Source organism: Helianthus annuus, chromosome 8 (assembly GCF_002127325.2).
Source record: "Helianthus annuus cultivar XRQ/B chromosome 8, HanXRQr2.0-SUNRISE, whole genome shotgun sequence".
NCBI classification, from domain to species: domain Eukaryota; kingdom Viridiplantae; phylum Streptophyta; class Magnoliopsida; order Asterales; family Asteraceae; genus Helianthus; species Helianthus annuus.
In genome coordinates, this window is record NC_035440.2 from 5726867 (window position 1) to 5741932 (window position 15066).

Genomic DNA, 15066 nt, shown 5'->3' on the forward strand with positions numbered 1-15066 from the left:
TAAAAGCAGTAATGTGTTGTATACACTGGTTGGAGATAATAAAATCTACTCAGATCAAGTTTTTCCAATTAAAAATGTAAATCAATCTTTGATTGATAAAGTCTTTCAAGACAACACAAACAAATTTTTGGGAAAAACACTTCCGGGAATTGTGGTAACACAATGTGATCCAATTCCTAAGGCTGAGATTAGAAAACAGTTTGGTAAACAAAAATCTTCAACCACTCAACAACCTCTTGCTTCTAAGGGTAAACAACAACAACGAGCTCCAAAGCCAAAGGCTAAGGTTGAATCAAAAGGAGCTCGTTACAAGAAGAAAGCAAATGATGTTAAATTTGTAGCATCAAAAGGTACATATAAAATTGAGACTTTTGAAAACAAATCAAACACTGATTTTGTACAACAAGTCAAGATTTTGAAACGTAACAGTGATAACAATTACACCCAACACACAAACGGGTGTGATGAAAGAGCAAGTACCTCAGGTTCTACAGGTTCAACATCTGCTAGTCGATCAAGTTCTCCTAAGTCTGTTGAAAGGAGAACTTGTTTCAAATGTGGAGAAATTGGGCACATCATCAGAAACTGCCCAAATGCTCCAAAGAAGAAATTTGTTGAGAAAGCTCCACCTGAAACAGTTCACCCTCAACGTCGGTCAGTTTCACCTAAACATGATAAACGAACTGTAAAAGAACAAGAAACTAAACAACGACGTAAGAACATAAAAACTGTTGAAAAAGCTTTAAAATCTGAAGTTAAAACAGTTCAAAAGGAACCAAGTGTGTCACAACCTGTAAAACCAGAATCTTCAAAAACTGGTAGGCAAAAACGAACTTGGTTACCTAAGTCGGGTGACAATTCAGGGGGAGCAATTATTCTTGAAAACCATCAAGAGATTGATATCACGTTTCGTGATGCTCAGGGACGACCCAAGACCACTAAGGCTTGGGTCCCCATTCTCAACTGATGTTTTTACATGACATGTGCAGGATGTTCTAGGAGGAACTATTAATAGTCATTGGATTGTTGATAGTGGAGCATCCAGGCACATGACTGGCGACTTACGGCTCCTATACGACGTGAGAAACATTAGAGGAGGGTATGTTGCTTTTGCGGGTGACAAAGGCGGATTTATCACTGGAGAAGGAAGTATTTCGAATGGTATGGTGTGCTTCGATAAGATCAATTATGTTAAGCAAATTGATCATAATCTTCTCAGTGTGTCGCAAATCTGCGATAAGAAATTCACCGTGCATTTTGATGATGCCGGCTGCTATGTGCAGAAACCTGGATTCAAAATTCCACAAGAATGGATTCTCTTATCGGCTCCGAGAGTTAATGATCTTTATATTCTCGACATGAGCCAGGCGATTACAACATCTGCACAAGTCACTTGTTTTGTCTCAAAAGCCACAGAAAAGGAGTCTATCTCTTGGCACAGAAGAATGGGACACATTCACTTGAGGAAGATGAACCATTTGGTGAAAAATAATCTTTTGAATGGTGTGCCTGTTCGAAGTTTTCATTTGCAAGATATCTGTGTCTCGTGCCAAAAAGGGAAGCAAACAAAGAAGTCTCACCCTTTGAAGAAAATCAACACTGTTAGCATGCCTCTCGAACGTCTTCATATGGATCTTTTTGGACCTATGAAACACAAGACAACGTTCGGTGATGCCTATTGTCTAGTTGTTACTGATGATTATTCTAGATTTTCTTGGGTATCCTTCATGGCACACAAGAGTGCAACTCCTGGCATCCTCAAGGATCTTCTTACAATGTTGGAGAATCTCTATTCGTTGAAAGTGAAGAGGATCCGAAGCGACAATGGCACCGAATTCAAGAATCAAGTTATGGATGAGTTTTGTACTTCTAAAGGCATTCTTCATGAGTACAGTTCTCGTTATACTCCACAACAAAATGGTGTCACTGAGAGGAAGAATCGGACGATTATAGAAACTGCAAGAACAATGTTAGTAGAGTCGGAACTCCCTATTCAATTCTGGGGGGAGGCTGTATCGGCTGCATGCTACACGTTAAACAGAGTTCTTACAGTAAAGAGACATGGCAAAACTTGCTTCGAACTCCTTCAGAAAAGGAAACCGGATCTTTCTTACCTTGAACCGTTTGGTGCTCCATGTACTATGATTGAGCCGGATGGAAAGTTTGGTGCAAGAGCTATCGAGGGTTTCTTCCTTGGATATGCTACTCCGAATTTTCGTGTTTGGAATCTAGCTACCAAAAAGATTGAGCTTTGGAGCGAAGTTAGGGTTCAAAGGTACACGAGTCCTGTTAGGGCTCCGGGTGATCCGTGGATGTTCGATTATGATGGGCTATTTGACTCCTTCAATCTGCCAACCTTTGACGAAGAATCAGCAGCGGCTAGGATGTTGTTGGAAAGTGACAACGCTGCTGTCTCGCCTTTGGTTAGACCTATTGTTGTTGATCCTCAAGTTTCTTCGTCTGTCAACAATATGGTTCAAAATGAGGTTTATGAAGATGCTGCTGATTATAATGAATCTTCTGAAGATGATGAATATCATGATGCAGCTGAAGGATCTTCAGCTCCAGCTGCTCCTGTACAAGGTGCCTCTGGTGATACACCTCATACGCAGAATATAGATACTGCTGAAGGGAATGCATCCACCTCTACCCACATTCCTGGTGTGGAGTTGGTTGTTGATCTTAATCTTACCAACTTGGGTATCAATGCTCGTGTGCCAGATAATCCTGAAATGAGGATTCACGATACCCATCCCCAGCAGAACATAATAGGAGATGTCCATCGCGGTGTGCAGACGCGTAATCAGCTGAGAAACAACCGGAATGCTGGTTTGTATTCAGCTATAAGAGAATCTGGCCAACAAAATGACTGGTCCTTCGCGTGTTACGTGTCACAAGAAGAACCAAAGTCGTGGAAAGAAGCGTTGAAAGACAGTGCTTGGGTTGAAGCCATGCAGGAAGAATTACAGCAATTTCACAAGCTTGGTGTTTGGAAGCTTGTTGAAAAACCTGAGAACTACAAGAAGATTGGCACTCGATGGGTCTTCAAATGCAAGAAAGACGACCGTGGAGTGGTTATTCGGAACAAAGCTCGTTTAGTCGTTCAAGGTTTTCGTCAGATTGAAGGGATCGACTACAACGAAGTGTATGCACCTGTTGCACGTCTCGAAGTAATTCGAATCTTTCTAGCCTATGCGTCTTTCAAAGGATTCAAGGTTTATCAGATGGACGTCAAAAGTGCATTTCTACATGGTGTGGTTGAAGAAGAGGTATATGTCGAACAGCCTCCAGGTTTTGAAGATCCTGTCCATCCCGATCGGGTTTGGTTGCTCAACAAAGCTCTCTATGGTCTTCATCAAGCGCCACGAGCTTGGTATGCAACCTTATCTACATATCTGCTGGAGAACGGTTTTCGAAGAGGTCTTATCGATTGTACTCTCTTCATCAAAGAACAAGATGGAGATCTTCTTCTGGTACAGGTATACGTTGATGACATTATTTTTGGTTCTACTAATGATGTCTTGTGTAGGAATTTCGAGCGCATTATGCAGGATAAATTCGAGATGAGTGCTATGGGGGAAATGAATTTCTTCTTGGGCCTACAAGTACAGCAAACAGAGTCTGGGATATTCATCCATCAGACTAAATATGTTGGTGACATCTTGAGCCGGTTCCAGATGTCCGATGCAACACCCATTGGTACCCCACTGCCAACTAATCACGGAATTACTCCAGACTTGAAGGGTGAACCTGTTAGTCCTTCATACTACCGCGCAATGATCGGATCCCTTATGTACCTCACAGCATCAAGGCCAGACATAATGTACCCAACGTGCCTGCTTGCCAGATATCAAGTTAACCCGAAGGCCTCACATCTTGCAGCTGTCAAAAGGATTTTTCGTTATTTGAAGGCGTACCCTGACACCGGTCTATGGTACCCTAGGGATAATAACTTTGAATTAGTCGCATTCAGTGATTCTGATTTTGGCGGATGTAAAATCGACGGCAAATCCACAACGGCTGGATGTCAGTTTTTAGGAAATCGCCTAGTCACCTGGCAGTGCAAGAAGCAGACATGCGTCGCTACTTCAACATGCGAAGCTGAATACATTGCTGCCTCAAGTTGTTGCTCCCAAGTTCTTTGGATCCAACAACAATTGCGGGACTACGGTTTTGAATTCCTAACTACTCCTATTTACGTTGATAATTCTGCTGCTTTAGATATCACTAGAAATCCTGTGCAGCATTCAAAGACCAAACACATCGAAATCAAATATCACTTCATACGTGATTGCTTTGAGAAAAGGCTAATCGATGTTGTTAAGGTCCACACCGATGACCAACGTGCCGACTTATTTACCAAAGCTTTTGACAAATCTAGATTTGACTTCTTATTATTGGTAAACGGCATTAAGGTCAAGCAAGAGTAAAACCAACATCGGAAAATCATTTTTGTAAATATCTTTGTGTTTTAAATTTATCTTAGTTTATTGATTTTAGGGGGAGTAAATCCAAAAATCTGAAAATCCAAAAACATCGAAAAATTTCAAAAACACAAAAACAATATAAAAACAAAAATGAGTTTCCTGGCGAGCAAAAGAGAAAATGATAGTACATCAGTGGTCTATCCAAACCTCTTTAAACCTTAAATGAAAAACGATAAGCAGCTCTATATAAGATGTATCGGTAGGCTCACAATCATTTTAAAGTGTGCAGTGTGATATAAATCTTAATCGACTGAAGACCAGGTGGGAACCATTCATTGGCATATGGTCTTAGTACCGAAATTTCGTTTGATAGATTGCCGAGGTTCTGAGATATTCGGTCTTTATGCTGCTTATCATCTGGGTATCATGGTTGTATCTTTTACCGAAAAATAACGGGGACGCAAGTCTAGATCTTCCATGATACTATACATACGTGTACATATTTCATACTGCATTCGACCTCAATAAGTGATAAACAATCACATGTCCAAAACAAATAAGTGATAAAATATCACATTTATCCGGGTGTCAAGTTCGTCTCTCTGCTGTACGGAAGTACTGACCTGTTCACGGACTTGCTCCTGTGCCCTCATGCATATGAAAATCAAGTTCCTCATCAATAAGTGATTATATCACATAGGGCTTGTTTTCAAATCAAAATAAGTGAGTATCTCACAGCTTATACGGCCAAACAGATGATAATCGGTATACTCACCGGTAAGATGAACCCTCGTGCATACCTTGATACGGGAATGTGTCGTGATGTGGATGAACACCGGTCGGTAAGTATAAATCATACCTTAACGTATCCCCTCGCCATGATTACATCTGATAAGTTGAGCTTAAGTGGACAACAATACCGATAATTGTTATAGGATGCTTATCTTAATGTTAACTAACTGAACAACAAGAGTGTTTTGGCATGACCGTACACTGATATGATTCTCTTACCCTCGAAACTCGCAAAAAGAATGTCTGTATATATTTACTTACTGCTTAACTTTTATTGTTTTCTTTTAAAAACAGTTTCGTCGTTTGGTGCATATCAGCACGACATTAGCGGTGATGTCGTTTGATAACACTCAAAGGATATTAAAATTGTTGTCTTTTAATTTCAAAAATACCAAAAAGATTTTAGGTGTGTTTTAATATAAACCTTATAAAAGCCAAAAAGATTTTATTTCTACTTTATTTTCGATCGTACGATGTTGGAGCTCGAGTCTTCGTTATCTGAAACCTGAACGAAAACCGAATTGACTAAATCTTCATAAACGGTCGAAATTTGCATGTTTTGAAAGTTAAAGACTAAAAGTTGACAAATTTATTAAACTTTCAAACTGTCGGACGGTGTTTGATTGTGACATGGTCATTCGTGTGTCATTTGTTTATACTAATTATTCCAAGCAGTTGTTCTCATTACGCGTTTAGATTTCTTGCATGTGCAGATTCTAAAGGCTAGGAGAACATGGTCGATGACAAGCTTTGGAATGAAGACACGACGAGAAGGCGCTCAAAAGATGAAGATGATCGAGTTGCCGCTGGCCATCATCAACACCACAAGGATCTCACTTCATAAAGATCAAGTCATTCACGAGCATAACTCAAGGGGGAGCTTATGTTAAGGGGGAGTTTGTCAACACACTTCCTACATGATAACGGGTAGTTTGTTGATACACTCTCTGCTTTCAAGACGTGAAGACTTTGAAGATCCTCCGACATTGAAGACTTGAAAGGACATCAGAGTTTTGAGAACTCGAAGACCAAAGACCATCGAAGTTCGAGACGAGTCTACAACTATAGAAGATAAAGACAAAGCTACAGCCAAGGGGGAGTTTGTTGGTGCACTTGTGTCTGTACTTTGTCTGTAATCGGTCACGATGTCCTTGTCAGTTCTGTAAGTTGACCAAGTCAACCGTCCTCCTGGTTTGACTTGGCAACAGTTAGTAAATTTGATGTAAGTTGTCTGACTCGAAGGATGAGTGATCGAAGGATAATGTAGATCCTTCGATCACCTCGAAAGATATGCTTCGATTGATAGACCTCGAAAGACCATCCTTCGAGGTCCTTGCTGATCCTTCGAAAGCATCGTATTCGAAAGATGATCCTTCGGACCATCTATCGGATCCTTCGGTCAGACCTGCTGTGTACGGGTATATATATACCCATGCAGTGTGTTGTGTTTCAGTTAGACACTAAGACACTTAGAGAGACAGACAGAAAGATAGAGAGTTGAGAGCATTCTGTCCGAAACACACACACACACTTTGAGAGTTTGCAAGTTAGATTTGTAAACATTGTGCTTGTAACTGGAACCTTCATACGTATTAATACATTGGTGTTAATCGGTGAACCCTTGTGTGTTTGTTTCTCTACTTGCTTCATCCCGGTTTGCTTACTAGCTTGGATTCCGCACTCGCTAGTAGGTTTGTATAACAAGGTTTAGGTTCGTCATCCTCCGTGAAGGGACCTACATATCTCCCAATTGTTTGCACTGAGATAAAGGCCCATATATAAAGATTTTGAGCTGCTAGGGGAATCCGGTAATTGTACTTTCATTTAAGTTTTTAACCACCAATTAATCGCAACTAATCAAGGTATATCATAGCGATAAGTAAACATTTTACATATGCAGATTAACAAGCAGAAGGAAGAGTATGATATGTAGTAAGTTGGCTGTTGAGCCATCCATATGTTTAAAAACATTATTTTAAGAGAAAATAATGGCCTTAGATTATATGTGATACGAGAGCTAGCATCGACGTCCATGTAGATATTCGGATACAATGGTGACTGTTGAGAGGTGTGATAGAAAACTTGTGTCCTGTTAATCTTATATTTAATTAAATACTGTATGATTATGCCATTGAAATGAACATTTCAGGATACATAAATAGAAATACAAAGTTCCTTTTGTACATGAAAAGTATTTCATTGTAAATAAAGTGGCTCAATCTTGCTTGAAAAAATGAAAGATAATTACTCTATACAAATATGATGGTAACAACAATGTTCTAATTGATCGTTTATAAAAGAAAAGAAGGTGGCTTCACTATATAGTCCATTGTCCCACATCGGCTTGAAGAGAAAGAGAAGGTGAAGAGGCGTGTATTAAATAGGGGGAGAAGGTAATGGATTACTCACTTACCTGGACGGGGTCAATGGATGATCAAGAAGGTCTATGGCCTAGGTTGGTGACCTCCATTGCACTTTGGAGGGGTGTCCGCCTAAGGTCGGCCCAAGTGGTCGAGCCTACGTCATAATTTGTGGTAGTGGAGGCCTGCGTTCGCGCGGCCTCTGCATAATTTTTAAGTTTAAGTTGTTTCGTAAGTGTCGGTCGTCACATCTTCATCGGCCTCCAAAAAGAAGTTTATAAATTTAGGAATTTATTATACTGCTGATGTAGTGCTCACATAATAGCACACTTTACTACTTTCTTCTGCTTTTGAACATCTGGAGCTATATGTGAAACAACTAAAGCCATTAAAACCGACTAGCACCCCTAAGATAGTTTTAGATGCTTACTTTTCTTAGAAAACCACACGCTACCTTTAAAATAAATATTAATTATGAATAAATATATGCTAACAATTTTATGCGCTAATATTGATGTGATTTTCTATACGTTTATGCCCTTCAAAATATAACAATATTCTACACATGACTAGAACAATGACAAAATGAGTTACAATCAACTAAAGCATTTGATAATAAAACAACTGAAACCGGAAAGATTAACAGCGCCCCAATTGCCAAAAATTATCTAAGATTACACCTTAAATTCCTCACTGTTTCTCTCAAGATTTCTAAAGCATTGGTTGATTCGAATATCAAATATGTTTGAGAAAGATTAGATGCCCCAATTTCCATGAATCCGCTACATTTATGCCTTCATAAGTTTATTCGCATAAGATGGAAACAATAATGTTCTGTTTCATTAGTCCATTGTCCCACATCGGCTTGAATAGAAAGAGAATGTGAGGAGGCGTGTATTAAATAGGGACAGAAGGCACAGAAGTACTCACTTACCTGGACGAGGTCAATGGGTGATCAAGAAGGTCCATGGCCTAGGTTGGTGACCTCCATTGCACTTTGGAGGGGTGCCTGCCTAAGGTCGGCCCAAGTGGTCGAGCCTACGTCATAATTTGTGGCAGTGGAGGCCTGCGTCCGCGCGGCCTCTACACAATCTTTAGTTGAAGTTTTATTGTTTACAACTATTGTCAAACTTTCGGTTGCTTTTTCAACTTGGATAAAACTTAAACGAATCCTTTTTTTAGCATTCTGTTTTCAGTTTCATATGTTTAAAACTGAAAACAAGTACATTTAATATGGAAGTATTAAAATGCAAAAGGAAAAATAAAAATGGATTAAGTTTTTTTTATTAAACGTGTCGTGTTCATGTTATTATACACATATCTCGTGTCCCTACTCACGAATATACATGTCATGTTCACGTATTTCGGTTCATGTGTGACACAATTACCATGTTCGGGTTCATGTGTGACATTGACACGATTTCGCGTTCAACCAATGTCTGGTTGTCTATATATACTTAAGCATGTATGTGAACAATGTAAGTTATATTGAACATTTAATTGGAGCTTGTACTTACAGTTTGAGCCTAGGGTACTTGAATATACTTGTAGGTTAAGGAAGTTATTTTCAAACATATAACAAAAAACAACACAAAAGAGCTAAGTATTAGATTGCATTACTTTGATAGTTAATTTCAAAGAGGTTTTTATTGGAGCAAATTCTCTATCCTCTACAACACACAGGAAATCTTTGCCTCGTCCCACCTTCTTCAGACCATACCAGCAGGTTTTGGTATGAGTGGGATTGATATTTGTTTACTTTAAAGACGCCATACAACAAATAAGAGTATGGTTGGGCACATTTGATGCTGTTGAGGAGGCTGCTAGAGCTTATGATGAAGCGGCATGTCTTGCTTCGTTGACCAAACACTCGAACCAGTTTTTGGCCATGTATAATGTATTCCATCTAACGAAATGGTGATGATCTTGATAATGGTGCTTATAATTCATCAATGGCAACTTCACATTCTTTCCATAATCATCATGTTCAAGAATCAACCCATGTTCAAGTTTTTAACTTTCACCAAATCTTGGACATCTTGGATGCTTAAAATGCTAATAAAATTCAAAGCATGAATAATTGTTAAATCTTCGTCCAGAAAACAATGACTCATTGAGAAGATGAATTGTTTTCTTCTTCTTCTTTGAATCTTATCTTTAAAGTTGTATTGATCTTGCTACTCAACATATGTTCTATTTAAAGTTGTATTGATCTTGCTACTCAAGATATGTTGTATAGTGGATTCATTAAGAATCTAGGATGGATACGGTCTTTGATAGGTTATACTAATAGTATTAAGCAACGACGATGAATTTGTTATAATAATTTTGTTTACAGAAAGGAAATATGATAAATCCAGATTATAATAATATTAATAAGAAGAAGAAACAAGTCGTTGTATAGTGGTAAGTATTCCCGCCTGTCACGCGAGTGACCCGGGTTCCGGCAACGGCGTTTAATAATTTTTTTTACTCAAACCACTTTTCTTCAGTTCAAAGTTTTTAATAAATCTGTAATATCTATGAGCATAACTTCATATTATTATTCATACAGCTATGAGTATAGTATATTATCGTTTTTCATACCACAACAATCATCTAACAGCATGTCTAACTCATTTTTCATACAAAAAAACATCCCAAAATAAAAACTTTTTCATCAAAGAAATGAAGTATGCAGAAACAATTCACCTCCAGATTGTTTGAATAATCACGTAAAACTTTGTGGAAACAAAATATTTTACGGAATAAGTAGCAGTGTAAACAAGAGCTGGTTTTAGAATCAACAACAATGTGATGTACATAGGGATACACATTGCTGTTGAAATGGCTGTGTCTAAGAACTTTCGGCACAAATGTTTGACAGAAGTGTTGGATTATTCGGGTTTGTTTACGGGTCACGGGTCGGTGCGTTATCGGATCACGGGCAAGGGTCAATTGGTTAGGAGTTCGAACGGGTCATGGGGTAATGAATTAGTCCAAGAATATGACAGAGTTTATTGTCAAAATAAACAAAGAAGTTGGTTGAGGCTTGACCGATTCATGTGTACGTTGAGGTGCACGTTGGAAAATGAAAGAAGTCATGCTTTACTGGTTTTTAGGTTAAATAGTTTTTTTTAATTATTTTATTGCTCCCACGTTGCATGTATTGTAAATCTATATCTAGAGTTTATCATTAATAATAAGAGAATAACAACCTTCCATTTTTCTTTCTTTTCTAAATCGCCTGCATTGTTTGCTTCGAGAGTTCACATTAAATTTGTTAAGTGAGTTTGAGAGTTTAGTGTGTGGGGCCTGAACCAACAAGAAGTTCCTAAAGGAAGACCAGAAGATTTTGCAACTAATAAAAGCCTAATAGCAAGTTAGTTAACAATGGATTCATCAACTAAAACATTTGATGATAGAACAGCTGAAACAGGAATAATGTTCTGTTTCATTAGTCCATTGTCCCACATCGACTTGAAGAGAAAGAGAAGGTGAAGAGGCGTGTATTAAATAGGGAGAGAAGGTAACAAGTTACTCACTTACCTGGACGGGGTCAATGCAAGATCAACAAGGTCCATGGCCTAGGTTGGTGACCTTCATTGCACCTCGGAGGGATGCCCGCCTAAGGTCGGCCCAAGCGGTCGAGCCTACGTCATAATTTGTGGCAGTGGGGGCTTGCGTTCGCGCAGCCCCTGCACAATCTTTAGTTGATGTTTTATTGTTTGCAACTATTGTTAAACTTTAGGTGTCTTTTTCAACTTGGATAAAACGTAATCATATCCTTTTTTTAGCATTTGTTTAGTTAGTTTGGCAGTTGTGTTATAAACTGTGGTTTCAGTTTCATCTGTTTAAAACTGAAAACAAGTACAATTAATGTTGAAGTATTAAAATGTAAAAAAAAAAAAGATTTAGTTTTTTTTTTATTTAGCGTGCCGTGTTTGTGTTATACACGTATCTCGTGTTCCTACTCACGAATATACATGTCATGTTCACGTGTGACATGATTACCATGTGCCAGGTTCATGTGTGACATTGACACGTTTCACATTCAACCTATGTCTGGTTGTTTATATATACTTAAGCATGCATGTGAACAATGTAAGTAATATTCAACATTTATGTATTAGATTTCATTAATCTGATAGTTAATTTCAAAGAGGGTTTTCATAGGAACAGCCTCTCTACCGTTTGGGATAGAGGAAACCTTTGCCTCGTCCTATCCTCCTCAGACCAAACTAGTAGGTTTCACTATGAATGGGATTGATGTTTGTTTGTTTAATTTAAAAGTTAAATGCCATTCCCTGTGGTTTGGGCCATTTTGATAGTTTAGTTCAAAGGTTTGAAACGTTGCTATTTTAGTCCAAATAGTTTTAAACGTTCTCATTTAGTCTACTGGGTTAACTCCATCCCTTTATTTTGTTAACTAGAAGGGCATTTCGGTCATTTATATGTAATTCTGTTAACTAGTCGGGCAATTCGACCATATAAAATGATCGAATTACCTTCTAGGTAACATAAAAAATGGACGGAGTTAACCCAGTGGACTAAAATGCCAAGTGGACTAAAATGCCAACGCTTGAAACTATTTGGACTAAAATGGCAACGTTTCAAAACCTTTGAACTATACTGGCAAAATGGCCCAAACCACAGGGACTTAAATGGCAATTAACTCTTAATTTAAAGACACTATACAACAAATAACAGTATAGTGGGCACATTTCATACCGCCGAGGAGGCTGCGCTCAGGGGCGGATCTACTTTGGAGACACCGGTTCCCAGGAACCCATTCGGTTTCGAATTATTAGTGAAAACCTATATAGAAAATAGAAAGTGAACCCATAAATAAATTATGAGTGAACCCATAACCAAAAATCTCATGTGATAAGCTGGTAAAGCTCTCCTTTTCAAATAACGTAGACTTCAGTTCGAACCTTGTCCCCTTCACGTCTTCCTTGCGATTTTTAGAACTTAGTTTTTAATTTAAAATACAATAAAAATTCAATGTCCGCCTGTAATTTATTGGTAGCCTTGTTAGTTCATCCATTGATGATAATGATTGTATTAATTGTATATTTATAGATTCATAAATATTTTTTATGTTTGGAAACATTAGTTTTTTTCAGCGGTTTAATGCTATACAACGTGCGTGTTAGATTTTACTTTTTCTTATATAAAGTTTTCACTGAGACATACTTATTTCTTTCTACATTTTTTTATTTTTGTTAAAAAGTAAGTCTTTTCCCTGCTACTAGTTAGGGTTAAAGTAAAAACAAGAGCCTCTAACCTCTTCCATCATTCATTCCTTCGCATCGCTACCCGTTCCAAAACAAAAGAAGGCCGACCCGAACCGTCGAACAAACCCGAAATTGTTTATGTATGATCCTATGAAATAAGAGCATCTAAAAAAGTGAACCCAGTAGAAAAAAATCCTGGATCCGCCACTGGCTGCGCTAGAGCTTATGACGAAGCCATACGTTTTGCTTGGTCGACCAAACACTCGAACTAGTTTTAGTATGCGTATGGCGGCGGTGATCTCTCATTATAACTGTTTCAACGTGACATGTGAAACCCTTGTCACTAAAATCTAGCAAATGTCAATACTAGTTTATGCCATGTACGTGATTGTATACGCGATCTAAATCGATCCAAATTACATACAATTTCATGTCATGCTATAACAAATGTAAATACCCAAGTAAGCTTTATAACAAGGAGTAAGTTTTCATAGAAATCTTGATCATCGTCAAGCTTCACATTACACAAACACAAGTACAAAACCATAGAAACAAATATAACCTCCATTGAAACCAAACCGATGCAAACCTTGATCATTCAAGCTTCAACAACCCATCAATTGCCACTTTACGTTTAAATTAAATAGATAATCAAAACAAAAACAACAATCGAGTCGTTGTAGTATAGTGGTAAGTATTCCCGCCTGTCACGCGGGTGACCCGGGTTCGATCCCCGGCAACGGCGTATCCATTTTTTCGTATACACAAACAACAAAGCAGAAAAGGGCATAAAGAACAATTCATTTTCTGTCAATTCAAAGTTATATAAAATCATGTTTCATTCTATTGATTTATGAAGTTCAAAACCACATATTCATCCACCTTCGAAAACGAGCTTATAAATCTATGACATTCACATCCTATTGATGTACTGCTCACATAATCATACAGTTTACTACTTTCTTCTGTTATTGAACATCTGGAGCTGCAGGTGAAACAGCTAATGGCTCTAAAATCAATTGACACTCAATATTAGACGCATTTTCCAAACTGTAAGACTTGCAGCTGAAGAAAAAAAACACAACAGTGGTAACTGTTGTTTAATTGGTAAACGGCTTCTGTTAATTTTATTTAGTAGATGTGAGTTAGGTGTTATTAATTGGCAAGGTGGCAAATGAATGGGACTTTTTTACCACCGTTTTTTTTAATAATAAAATTAGAGTTTTCTTCGTGTTCATCATATTGAATTGATTGTTAAAGAATTTGTAGAATGGAAGAACTCGGGTTGATTGTTAAAGATAAAAAAAGAGTGAAAATTAATGAAAGAATACATATTGTAAAAAAAAAAAAAAAAAAAAAAACCATCATGTCTTGAATCTAGTGATGTAAAAGAGCGAAACCACTCATGAACAGTTTAAAATTTACTCGTTAAAAAACTCGAATTGAACTGATCCGAGGAACAGAATACGGGGACTCTTATTACTTGATTGAGTCTAAACGTCCGTACGTTTGGGTATTTTGTAAATGAATCTTTGGATTCAAAACGAAAACAAAGATTGTCATAGTCGAAGCAAGACTTCCTGTTTTCTTTTCACTACTAATGTAATGTTTACTGATCCGACAGATAAATTAACTACGGGTTGGGGGAAGTTCTTTCTACACTATAGTCTATAATCTACATATATAGACTAGCGACGATCTCTGAGTGTTTAGGCATTCAATCATTGTTAGATTGAGATGGATAATTTACCTTTTTATAGAAAATAAAAAGTGAAAAAAAAAGATTTTTTAACCCCTTGTCAAAGAGTATAATATACTATCTCTCAACTCCTTCAGAGAGACTTAAACGAGCTTGAGGCTTGAGCCTGACTCAAGGCGAAAAATAAGCGTGTTTAATAAACGAGTCTAAGACCAAACTTCAATTAACGAGCCTATTATATAGATATTTATACATGAATAATGATTATATATAAAATTGTGGTAAAAATAGCTAAATACTATGTATTAACTAAAATACATAGAAAATGCTTATAAATGATAAGGAGCTGAGATTGATTTTGAAAACTACTCACAAGCTGAGCTTGAACTTTAGATAGAAAGTTCGAAAATGAGTCAAGTTCGAGTTCGGTTCAACTTGTTGACAACCTTGAATTGCTACACAATAATGATAATTTTGGAAAAATAATTGTGTTTAAAATTGGTAGTTGAATCAATCAATAATAAAAATCCAATAAACATCATAGAGAATAAGTGTTTATTTAATTAAAT

The 15066-nt window shown here is 37.5% G+C and overlaps 4 non-coding genes across 4 annotated transcripts; all 4 read left to right on the forward strand.

Moving 5' to 3' along the window:
- The first annotated feature begins 7624 nt into the window (after window positions 1-7624).
- On the forward strand, window positions 7625-7785 carry LOC118481415. The gene has a single exon (XR_004865622.1). It is a non-coding gene; the product is annotated as a U1 spliceosomal RNA (small nuclear RNA).
- Window positions 7786-8505: 720 nt separating this feature from the next.
- LOC118481605 lies at window positions 8506-8666 on the forward strand. Its single transcript, XR_004865814.1, has one exon. It is a non-coding gene; the product is annotated as a U1 spliceosomal RNA (small nuclear RNA).
- Window positions 8667-11099: 2433 nt separating this feature from the next.
- Window positions 11100-11260, forward strand: LOC118481636. The gene has a single exon (XR_004865844.1). It is a non-coding gene; the product is annotated as a U1 spliceosomal RNA (small nuclear RNA).
- Window positions 11261-13471: 2211 nt separating this feature from the next.
- TRNAD-GUC lies at window positions 13472-13543 on the forward strand. The gene has a single exon. It is a non-coding gene; the product is annotated as a tRNA-Asp (tRNA).
- Window positions 13544-15066: the final 1523 nt, after the last annotated feature.